This window comes from Leuciscus leuciscus, assembly GCF_965113295.1.
Source record: "Leuciscus leuciscus genome assembly, chromosome: 11".
NCBI lineage: Eukaryota > Metazoa > Chordata > Actinopteri > Cypriniformes > Leuciscidae > Leuciscus > Leuciscus leuciscus.
In genome coordinates, this window is record NC_138735.1 from 5,870,560 (window position 1) to 5,882,573 (window position 12,014).

The 12,014-nt window shown below is 45.2% G+C and overlaps 1 long non-coding RNA gene across 1 annotated transcript in view; it reads left to right on the plus strand.

Annotated features, from left to right (window-relative positions):
- Window positions 1-12,014, plus strand: part of LOC309509621 — a 123,103-nt gene that overhangs the window by 17,820 nt on the left and 93,269 nt on the right. The gene's annotated exons all lie outside the window — the stretch shown is intronic.

Here is a 12,014-nt window from a genome sequence, read left to right on the forward strand (position 1 = left end):
AAACACAGAACTCATAATGACAGTAACCAAGGATACAAATGAGTGGTGGGAATCTAAGACAAAGGAGAACATGTGACTGAGAAAAACAAAATAAAAGTCCATGAAAACAGAACTGTGACATAATGCCCCCTCAGAAGGTGCGACCTCGCGCTGTAAAAAGGAACAAACAGATGAGTGAGCTTTGGAGGAGAGCGAGGAGTTGGCGAAGTCAACAAACACGGTGAGTCATTTCATCTTCTCCTGTTATTGTCACTTGCACTGCCTGCCAAATTTATAGCATAGCATTCTCTGTCAGCGGTGAGGGTTTCACTTGTGATAAATTGAGGGATATGACGTAGAAGATTTCAGAATTAGAGACATGCACCCAAACTTAGTAAGAATGCAAGGGCTTTAGATACTGCTGGATGCACGTCTACCATTAAAGATTGCTTTATAAATAATCTTCCTGATCATTTTAATCTCCTCATCATACCAGATAGCTTAGAAGAGCTCGATGTTAGAAACTGTTCTATTGATTCTCTCTTTTCCAGCACTTTAGACACAGTTGCTCCTTTGCGCTTAAAGAAGATTAAAGAAAATAGTCCAGCGCCGTGGTACAACTAGCACACTCAGGACTTAAGAGAGCAGCCCAAAAAATGGAGCTCAGCTGGAAGAAAACATTTCCACATTTCGTGGAAAGACAGCACTATTGAATATAGAAAGGCCTTAAAAAATGCTAGATCTGCTTTTTTTTCGACAAAGCATTTATTTGATACAGTGGCTAAAATAATGAGAAATAAAGCTTCAACCCCAGACGTTTCCAAACAGCACAATAGTAATGATATTTATTTTATTTTATTTATTTTTTGCTTGCAAAATTGACAATATTAGAGAGAAAATGATAACCATCCAACCGTCTACTACAGCATTGCATACTACAGCATGCATTGTAGTGTCCCTGAGGAAAAAATTCCATTCATTCATTGCTATAGGAGAGGAAGAATTGTCTAAACTCGTTAAATCATCTAAATCAACAACATGTATGTTAGACCCTATACACTGTAAAAACTAAAGGAGCCTCAAATATCCTTTCGGATACTCAAGGAACTTAAAAATGTAATTTAAGTGCCTCAAAGCTCTTTCTCCTAGTAGGATTACTGGAGGAGCATTGACAATATTTGAGGTTCTTGCTGGAACTTATGGGATCCTTTAAGCACTTTGTATTTAGTTCAGAGGTTCTGGAGTCACCTTTTCATTACTATGAGACCTCGAAGTGCTTTGGGGGAAAATAGAGGAACTTGAATGTGATAAAAGGGTTATTGGAAGATCTTTTAACATTTAAGTGGTTCCTGGAAGATCTCTTATGTTAAAGCCAGCATCTGGAGGAACCCAATGGTTCAGTGAGGCCAGAATGATATTATTATTATCCTATTATTACTTAAGTTTGATTCAGTATACCCAGGTGAAAAATACGTAGGCTACTATTAAAAATGTACTTGAGTGTGTTTTTAGTAGGCCTTCAATACAAATATAACCTACTTTGATGCATTTAAATACATTTAACAGCAGCCTACGTCTTTTTCACCAGGGTAGCTTACATTTATTTAGTATAGGCCTATTTTATTGATTAATTTAAACCTTAAACAACAACACTAAATAATAATAATATTAATAATAAAAAAGAATTAATTATTATTGAATAAATATTAGTAATAAAATAATATTTTTTTACTTCTTCATAAATTATTATTTGAAGAAGAAGAACCAGGAGGATAAAGGTTTTGTTACCTTTACAGCTTCCACGCTCCGAACCGTGGTTGGGAGCGAGCTGGTCTCAACATAATAACTTGGCTCGTGGCAGGTAACTTGCCAATAGTGGTCCGGGCTAACAGAGCCGAAGCACAAAACAGTCAAGTGTCGGATGGTTGCAGCAATGAACTCAGGCTTTATTACTCACAGTGCAGTGGTACACATAGACGGGCATAAAAGGCACTTTTATGCTAGCATTCAACTGGAAATTATCGACTGCGTCACTACTACATTCGCACCGTAAACCTTTTTTTCGCTATGCTTTTTGTTTTCACTACGGAAACCCAAAAAGCTCACTTCGTCACACATACGCGTTTCTTTTTGTCAACAGCAGCCAGAGGGAGGCAGAGATTGCAACACTACCCCCACTCTGGAGAATGATTAAACCTTTAACATATCTCCAGAATCATTACACTGTACACAGGGAAATATTAATTAGACAGTCATAATACAAACATCCCCAACCATGACCCGTATTTCCCACAGTCCTTGAAGGACCCTCCTCCAGTGGAAAGTTAAGGTGAAGAGGCAACGTCCATTAAAGCATCTTGCATACTCCTTCGCATGTAAGCAAATGTCCTAGGCAATGTAGACATGACACTTATACATTCCCTGAGAAAAATGGGACTATTACTTTAACCACTCAACCCAAAGTTAGCGCAAAATTACCCAGGGGTGCAGGATTTCAAGTGCAAAACTGAAGCATAATATTCTGTTAAACTAAGTTCTTAGCAGTAAACATACCCAGGATGCTATAACAAAACTATGTAGCCCATTAGTATCCAAATTACCGACTGTTGATAGTAAACAATTATATTAAGCCCAAACTATCTTCACATTTTTAACAACATAAACAAGTTACTTTTGTAATGATACAATACTGGAACTCTTTTGTTTTGACAACACATGAACTCTTTTGTTTTGTTGTCTTTATTTTTACTGGAACTCTTTTCCTCTGAGGGGGGCAGCGATCCGCCTACACCCAACCTCAGGCAGATGTGCTCAATAACCAATCCAGTCACCAAACATGTCAGGAGCTCTGCGGACCCTCCGGGGTTGACGCCGAGGGGTGGAGTTCAAAACAGGGCGAGCAGCTTGTCCCCTTGCCTCATGCTGGGTCCCAGCCTCAATTAGTGAAGGCTCAGCGGGGTGGCAAGGGAGCTGGCTGCTGCTCGGTGAAGCTGCCGATGATGGTGGTAAAGAGAAAAGACCCGGAAGGGAACCCACCACAGGGTCCTCTGCCTCTGGTGATTCGCCCCAAAGGTCAAGGGGGCTAATAATGATTTCTGAAGAGCTGGGGTCTGACAACGGGGGTGGTGCCTCCACTGGTGCCCACGTTTCAGCCTCCTGAAAGACCCAGTCATTGTCAAGTGTTGTCCTGGAATGGAAAGCTTTAAGTTTGTCGTGATGAACGACTTTCATCTTTGTCCTCGGGCCCCTTTTAATCCGATAGACCAAATCGTCCAGTACACCAACGACGAAGTATGGGCCCTCGTAGGAAGGCAGGAACTTTCGCACTTTATTCTGTACTCTCTTTGTGCCTTTGACCAAGAGCCATACTGCATCACCGACTTTGTGTTGGACTCTGCAAACATTTTTATCGTACTGTCGTTTAGCACGCTCCACAGATTTTCCCAGCGCCTCTCGGGCCAACTGGTGAGATTGCTCGAGCCGTTTCCTGAGCTGTACAACATAAGATGGAGAGGTAGTAGTGTTGTCTGGGTCAGGTGGCAGCCCAGCAACAAGATCCACTGGCTCTGTAATTTCCCGTCCGAATAACATCATATTAGGCGTCAGGCCCGTGGAGCTGTGTTTAGTAGCGCGGTAAGCCATGACTGCATATGGTGTCATAATGTCCCAGTCCCAATGACATCGTTCCGCAGTGGTGGCTATGATTTCCTGCAGGGTGGCATTGAAACGCTCTACTTGGCCATCTGACTGTGGGCGAAACGGCGTGGTCCGCGTCTTGTCGATTCCCAGAAGCTCACACATTTCCTGGAACACAGCCGACTCGAAATTGGTACCTTGGTCGCTATGTAGGCACTGTGGAGCTCCGTACCTACACACCCACTCGGAAACAATCTTTTCAGCCACTGTCGTTGCTTGTTCGTTGGGAACAGGATAGGCTTCCACCCATTTGCTAAAGTAGTCCTGTACTACTATTATGTAGCGGTTGTGCCTTTCAGTTTCATTTAATGGTCCCATTAAATCAACTGCGATCCGTTCAAAGGGGGCACCAACTCGCACTGTGCCCATGGCGGCTTGAGGTGTTTTCCTGGGGCGGGCTTTCGCTGCACAGCTGGTGCAAGTACGGCACCACAGGGTGACGTCATCTCTCATATTGTACCAGTAGTACCGGGCCTTGAGACGTGCGAGGGTCCTTTCTCCTCCAAAATGGCCACCGACTGGGCCATCATGCAATTGTTCTGTCACTGAGACGCGGTACTCTTGAGGCAGCAGGATCTGTGGATAGAACACCCTTCCATCCGTACAGTAAAACTTCCTTAACAAAACTCCGTCTTTCTGGTAGAGCCTTTTCCACTGTGACCAGTAGGCTTTGGTGGCAGGGCTGTAGGGTGCTATGTCAACCCAGGATGGCCTGCCCATCCCTTTGTCCATCCACTTCCTTACTGGTGCTATATCTGGGTCAGCTTCTTGGGCACTGATTAGCTCCTCCCTGGTCCAACCACTGAACAGGTTGGTTTGGGCTGGCTCACTGACCCTGTAGACACCTGGACGGAACGAAGAGGCAGCTGGGTTGTCACTGACAGCTTCCACTACCCCCACTGGAAGATACTTAGGCTCGACTGCAGGGCTGCCTCCATAGCTACCTTTGGGCACCACTACCCCCACTGGAGGTTGCTCTGCAGGAGTTTCCCCAGCATCCTCTGCAGCTGGACTCTCTGCCATGTTGCACTGAATCCCTTTGTGCTGAAGCTGGTTATGAAGGCTAGGCTCTGGCACTGTGCATGGGCAGGACATCCCGCAGGGTCTTCTGGAGAGCGCGTCTGCATTTTGGTGGTGTCTCCCTGGACGATGGATCACCTGGAAGTCGTACTCTGCCAGTTTTTCCAGCCAGCGAGCGAGTTGGCCCTCGGGCTCCCTCATCCGAGTCAACCAACGCAGGCTGCTGTGGTCAGTCCGTATGATGAATGATCTCCCTAGCAGGTACTGCCGGAAATGAGAGGTGAATTCGACAGCTGCCAGAAGTTCTCGTCTGGTGGTGCAATAGTTTTGCTCAGTGGCTGACAATCTCCTGCTCCCATAAGCGAGTACTCTCTCCACACCTTCTTGCACTTGGGAGAGGACTGCTCCAACTCCCCAGTCACTGGCATCCGTGTCGAGGAGTAACTGGCCACTGTCGAGGGGATAACCCAACACGGGTGCTGACGTCAGACGGCTTTTCAGCTGTTCAAACGCCTCCTGGCATTCGTCCGTCCAGTTAAAACGTGCATACTTTTTGGTCAGTTCATGGAGGGGCTTGGCAACGGAGGCGAAATCTTTAACGAAGCGTCGGTAATACGATGCCAGGCCGATAAACTGACGCACTTCAGATACGTTTTGGGGTGCGGGCCACCCAGCCACTTTTTGGATCTTTTGGGGGTCGGTGGCGACACCTTTGGCGGAGACAATGTGCCCCAAGTAAGCCACTTGCTCTCGGAACAGGACACACTTTGACGGTTTAAGTTTCAGGTTGGCTGCGCGTAGTCTGTCAAACACTTGACTCAGTCGCTCCAACATTTCAGTTCCGTCCCGCCCCAGGACAATGATGTCGTCGAGGTAGACCAAACAGGTCTCCCACTGCAGCCCCACCAGGACACGGTCCATGAGCCTCTGGAACGTGGCCGGCGCGTTGCACAGTCCGAAAGGCATCACGTTCCATTCAAACAGGCCCTTACGGGTGCAGAAAGCAGCAGCTTTTCGGGCTCTCGGCGTCATCTCCACCTGCCAGTACCCTGATGTTAAATCCAGCGTGCTGAAGTACCTGGCAGTGGACAGTGTGTCTAAGGTGTCCTGGATGCGGGGCAGTGGATAAGCATCCTTTATGGTTCTCTCGTTTAGGGGCCTGTAGTCGACACATAACCGCAAGGTCTCGTCCTTCTTTCTGACCATAATGATTGGTGCAGCCCAGCTGCTGTTGCTGGGTTGGGCCACACCAGTGTCCAGGCTCTGCTGCACCTGCTGGTCTGCTGCAGTTTGTTTGTCTCTAGCCATCCTGCGTGGTTGCTGTTTCACAGGTGGACCCGGGGTGGTGAGGATATCATGCTGCACGAGTCCCGTACGGCCCAGGTCAGTGGGCCCAGAGGAAAAGACATCACTGTAAGACCGTAGCAGGCGGGCCAACCTCTCCTGGTCGCCCTTGGACAGACTACCACAGCTCTCGTTATACAGGACCTGCAGGTGGGTCGGTAAAGAAGCACAGACAGAGTTAGTAGGTTCAAGGGCCGGTGGGGCCAAGGTTGGCTGGGGCTCCACCTTCCCCAACACCGTGGCTGGCTGTAGAATCCCCGCCACAGCACCTCTCTTCAAGGTGACAGGTAGGGCACCAGGGTTAAAGACTCTGATGGGCACATTGGTTGACCGCTGCGCCTGTACGACGATGTGAGCCACAAGAACATGGTGCTTTTCTATGAAACCCTTGGTTGGGCTCAGCATCAGGTCTCCCTCAGTAGCATAGCGCAGATGGGCGGTGCCAGGCACTACATACTCACACCCAGACTCCAACACTGTTGTGCGGGCCACTCTGACAATGTGCACCCGGGACTGATGGCTTGGGTTAAAACGAGGTACCTTTTCACCGAAGAGGGTTATCTCACGGCGACCATAGTCCAGCTGGGCACTTGTCTGATGGAGGAAAGGGTGCCCCAGAATTACCTCTGTGTTCTCTGTTGTGTCGGCAATAATAAAGTTCACATTGGTAGCTCTGCTCCCAACTTGTACTGGTAGGTTGACTTCCCCCAGCACTGCCAAACCACTGGGGCCGATACCCTGCAGGACCTGTGCGACAGATGGCTCCATTGGGGTTCTGGACTCTGTGGGAATGGAGTTAAAGACATGGAGGGGCAACACATTCCTCCTAGCACCAGAGTCAAGCAGAGCACACATTTCCAATTCATATATCCATATCTTAACACACATGTCATCTTCCTGACTCGCAGTACAGGTGACCACTTTACCTGTGTCGGGTGCTGTGTTCTTATTGACTGTCCAGCCTTGCTGTCTGGGTCGACGGGGGGAAGGGCAGTTCCTCTGGATATGCCCCAGACCGGAGCAGTTATGGCATTGGACATCCCCCATAGGCATTTTGACATTTGTGTCTCTCTTCTGGCGCCGCTGCTGATTAAATCTTGGAGCCCTCTCTGGCGAGTCGATGGAACAAACAGCTACCCCCACTGGCTCCACGCAAGCTGACCTGCTGCTATTCTCACGTACTGTGGCGGCCCTGGCTCTCTGATTTACGAAACCACGTTGGCCAGGCTGCATGAACTGTGTGACCGTTCTGGCGGCCCTCTTAGTAGTCTCGTAGCTGTGTGCAATGTCATACGCTCTGGATAGGGTGCGCGGCTGCTTCTCCAGTAGTTTTTGCACCACTTCAGGGTCGGCCAGGGCGTTGGTGAAGACCTCCACACTGATGGCGTCCTGCTCCAGCTCTGTACGGTCAGCATACACAATGGACACTTTCTCGTATATGTCATCCCTTAATAGGTGTAAGGCTTCGTTTTGCCCCCTAACTCTCTGTCTCAGTTCAATGCCGATGGCTGCCGCATGGTCAGAGCGCGGCCCGTAGGCGGTCTCTATTTCAGTCACAATCCGCCGGTAGCTCCAGCGGTCAGATCTGGGGTTTTTATGGACGATAGCTCCAGCTGCGCCAGTCAGGCTGAATCTCAGTTGAACCGCCATTGTCATTTCTGACCAATGGTTTGCCCTCGCACAGCTTTCAAATCGGTGAATAAAGTCTTTCCAGGAGCCCGTTCCATCGAAATGGCCTGGCTTTAATATTGGAATTCTCTCTTTATGCCCATAATACTCATCATCACTAGTGTCCATTATTTCAACATCTGGCTCTTTGTGTGATATATGTGGCGCCGACTTGGCCCTTTGCACAGCTGACTGACCATATTGATATCGATCACAGTGTGAGGCATAGTCATCTTCATAGCTTATTACTCTACTACGTTCCACGGGCCGGGGCATGCAGGGTGGAAAAGGTGTCGAAGTGAACTGGGAGAGCAATGCGTGGGCCGGGGAAAATGGGTTTCGTGCCGTACAGCTCATGGAAGTGAACGGGTTAGCTAGCTGGTTTGCACTGCGAAGGGCAAACGTTGGAGTGGGGCTATTTTTCAAACTGTACGATGGAGCTGCAGCTGAGCTGGATGTCACACGTTTTGAACAGTCACATGTTTGCTGATAAAAGTATGTGGACTCACCATCTGTTTTATCCTGAGGTTCCACGGGCATTAGGAACGGGTTAGTCAACCGTGATGACGGTGGTGTGGGGGGCGAAGCTAGGTTGAATGACGGCATCCGGCCGTAAACAATCGCGCCGTCCGCGGCTAACGTTCGTTCTGTGCCAGCCGCGAAAGGGTTGGTGCTGTCGGCATATCGGCCGTCTCCGTGATTAACTGAGTCCACATTAATGTCTCTTATATCCGTTAAAAACGGGTTGGTGCTTACATTTGGGGTTTCCATCTCAACAGACCTCGTAGTCCTAGCGCTAGCATTAGCTCGAGCCCCGAGCGCCGTCATTACGCGCCCGATGAACCTTTTTTTTTTTTTTTTTTTTGCTTGTTAGATCCCGGACGAAGCCCCCAGTGTTACCTTTACAGCTTCCACGCTCCGAACCGTGGTTGGGAGCGAGCTGGTCTCAACATAATAACTTGGCTCGTGGCAGGTAACTTGCCAATAGTGGTCCGGGCTAACAGAGCCGAAGCACAAAACAGTCAAGTGTCGGATGGTTGCAGCAATGAACTCAGGCTTTATTACTCACAGTGCAGTGGTACACATAGACGGGCATAAAAGGCACTTTTATGCTAGCATTCAACTGGAAATTATCGACTGCGTCACTACTACATTCGCACCGTAAACCTTTTTTTCCGCTATGCTTTTTGTTTTCACTACGGAAACCCAAAAAGCTCACTTCGTCACACATACGCGTTTCTTTTTGTCAACAGCAGCCAGAGGGAGGCAGAGATTGCAACAGTTTTATTCAGTCACGAAACTGCTGCTATTCCTCTGCTGTCGTCACTTCAGTGTTGCTCGCGCTGCTCGCGCGCAACAAACGCAACAAAGCTCAGCTGATCGACGTCATCGAGTTTGAAAGTAACGGCTCTCCTCATCAAAGCCTGCCGCATCTTCCGCCGTTTGTTCGGCTGTCCGTTACAAGGTTTGTAAACTCGCCAAAGAAATATAAATACTTACTATATATTCAAACACACATATATATAAACTAAATTTATTATACATTACTACGTTTTTACAGTGTTTACCACTCGTTTATTGTACAGTATCTGGTATGAAGGTTTTAGCCGCGATGCTAACTACGTTGATCTAATGAACAAATGGAAATTATTGACTTATTGTCTTAGATTGATTTAAAGTTAGTCATTCAATTCAACATATTCTGTACAACTGTGTCTTCAAATTGCTGATATAGCCTAACTAATTTAGCTGATTCCTGCTGTCGTCATTGGCGTTTGTTATGAATAACAAAAGCAGGTTAATATAGTTTGGTCTGTTTTTGTTTAGCCTAACTTTACTTACTACAGGTGCCCTCATTCTCTCAAATACCATTTTGAATCCATTTAGTGGTCAATAAATATTTTGTTGTGAATAATCAGCTTTGTTATTTTGTTTCCCCAGAACAACCAGTACAATGTTTCAGTGGCAACATTGAATTATAGTAAGTACCTGCACCACATGCAAGTACTTTATTACTATGAACTTTCTCTGTGTGCAATTGTATTGTTTGACTGTGTACTTGTGTTTTTTAATCAGTTATTCTCTGAAAATCTTCTTCCCTCATGCTCTCAAATCTCATTCATGTTACATTCATGTAATATCACAGGTTTGGAGCTAATAATGCTATGCATTTTTTATAGGCTATACCTTAATCATATGCATTTGAATATAAGACATTTGAACCCTGAATTATAACTTCAAGTTTGGTCTTTTTCGACAAAAAAAAGGAAAAAGCTATTATATGGCTTCATAAGACTTACAACACAACCCATAACACATGAGTTGTGAATTCATTGATTATTTTTAGGATCTTTTCTGGGACATTTTTGGAGCTTAACCATTTTTACATAAATTGATGCATTGAATTGAACTAGACAAGTGTACATAAGAATGGTTTCATGAATGATTTACACAATTTTTTTCTGCTTGTGTTTCATGCAGTGAAAGCGAATGGTGACGGGTTGCATTATGCCTGAGATCTGCTTTTGGGTTCCACAGACAGAAAGTCAAACAGGTTTGGAATGTCACAAGGCTGAGGAAATTATTAAAATTTCACAACTATCACTTTAATAACCTTACTAACAGTAACTTTTGTACTTTGCAGGGATCTCGGTAAGCTGAAATACAAGTTTGAACAAGAATAAAAATCCTCCTGTAGACCTGAAAATCACTGAAGTGCCTGGACCATTCACCAGAAAAGAGGAAAAACAAACAGAAAATGAAGCTGATGCACTTTTTCACTTTTCTAACTCATTAAGTACCTCACATGTCCCTTGTGAAGATTTTATAATTGATTGCATTTTATGTTGCAGTGAGTGAAGGTGCGTCACATTTGTGAATTTCGTGAAATGACACAGGCAAAAAGGTCCATTGACCATTGTCAGCAGTGTAGCGATGTAATGTATGAAGCACCACACAAAATTGCTGATCGTGTGGATTCTTATTGAAATGACTGAATTCACCAGTGAACATTCACAGAACAACAGATCATTTTACTGCACCTTAAGTTCAAATGGAAAATGTTTTCTGCTTGTTGTGACATAAGGAATACTGTTTCTGGGTCGAAGCCTCTACTTCTACTTCCTTTATCTTGTTTCTAGATATTGAGAATACACAACAACCATTTATGGGAACTGTTGATTCAAGTCACACATTTAAGCTTTTCAAAAGCCATAGTGTACATTACAGTCTCCAGTCTCACGGCATCCCAGACTTCAACATTTTATAATTCAAAATAGCTGAATAACTAAACCATCTGAGATTTTGGAATAGAGATAAAGGTTAGGATCATAATTTTCAGGAATATTACAAAACAATGAGTGTATATTAGCACTGTTTGTTTTTGGCATCTGAGAGAGCTTTTGGACTTGGAAACAGTGACGTCAGACTTAAGCGAACGGAAACACGTTTTAAAATTAAGTGAACATGGACATTTTTAATTAGTCAATTTAATTTTTTTACATTGATTTATTACATGGAACATGTGTTTTCTATGCATTTTGTTGAGATGTCTTTTCTTGTGTGGCCTATTGTATACACATGGTTGATTATTCATGTTACTTATGTATTATACCATTTTTTGTGTGTGTATTCATTGATATTAATCTATTACTAGCTTTTTTTCCCCAAGTGCATTGAAGTGTATTAAAATGGATCTAAAATATGTAATAAACAATTCTTATTTTGTATTTGGTTCAGTTTGTTTATTATAATAGAAGTTAATGGTAACCGTAGTAGCAACGTGCAATTAATTTAATCCAAATAAATAAATAAAAATTGAAATTTGGTTCCTGGAGGCACCCAAAGTGGTTCCACACAGTGCTTCATATAAGAGTTCCTCAGGAAACCTGTGTGGTTCCTCAGAGAACTGGCCCTTTTTAAAGGGTGCCTAGAGGATCTACAGACGGTTCCGCCGGTGTGGCAAAGTGAAGAACCCCAAAAGGTTCCTCGAGGCACCTTTAATTTTTACAGTGACCAACTAAGCTACTGAAAGAGATTTTCTGTCAGGACCTCTATCGTTAAATACGATTGATAATTAGCATCCAGTTAGGATTGGCAGTGTGGTTCTGTTCTGGGCAAGAACTCCCGGCGCATCCATGCAGCCTAGCATGGATAAGGGCAGGGAGAGCAGCAATAACCCCCCTTAGGGTAAACAGAACAGAACCAACATGAATGTATTGCAGATATGATTAATTCAAGATTTTAAAGTACAACATATTTCGAGGATCAATACATTGATCCTGCAGAATTAGTCAATTACAGGCCGA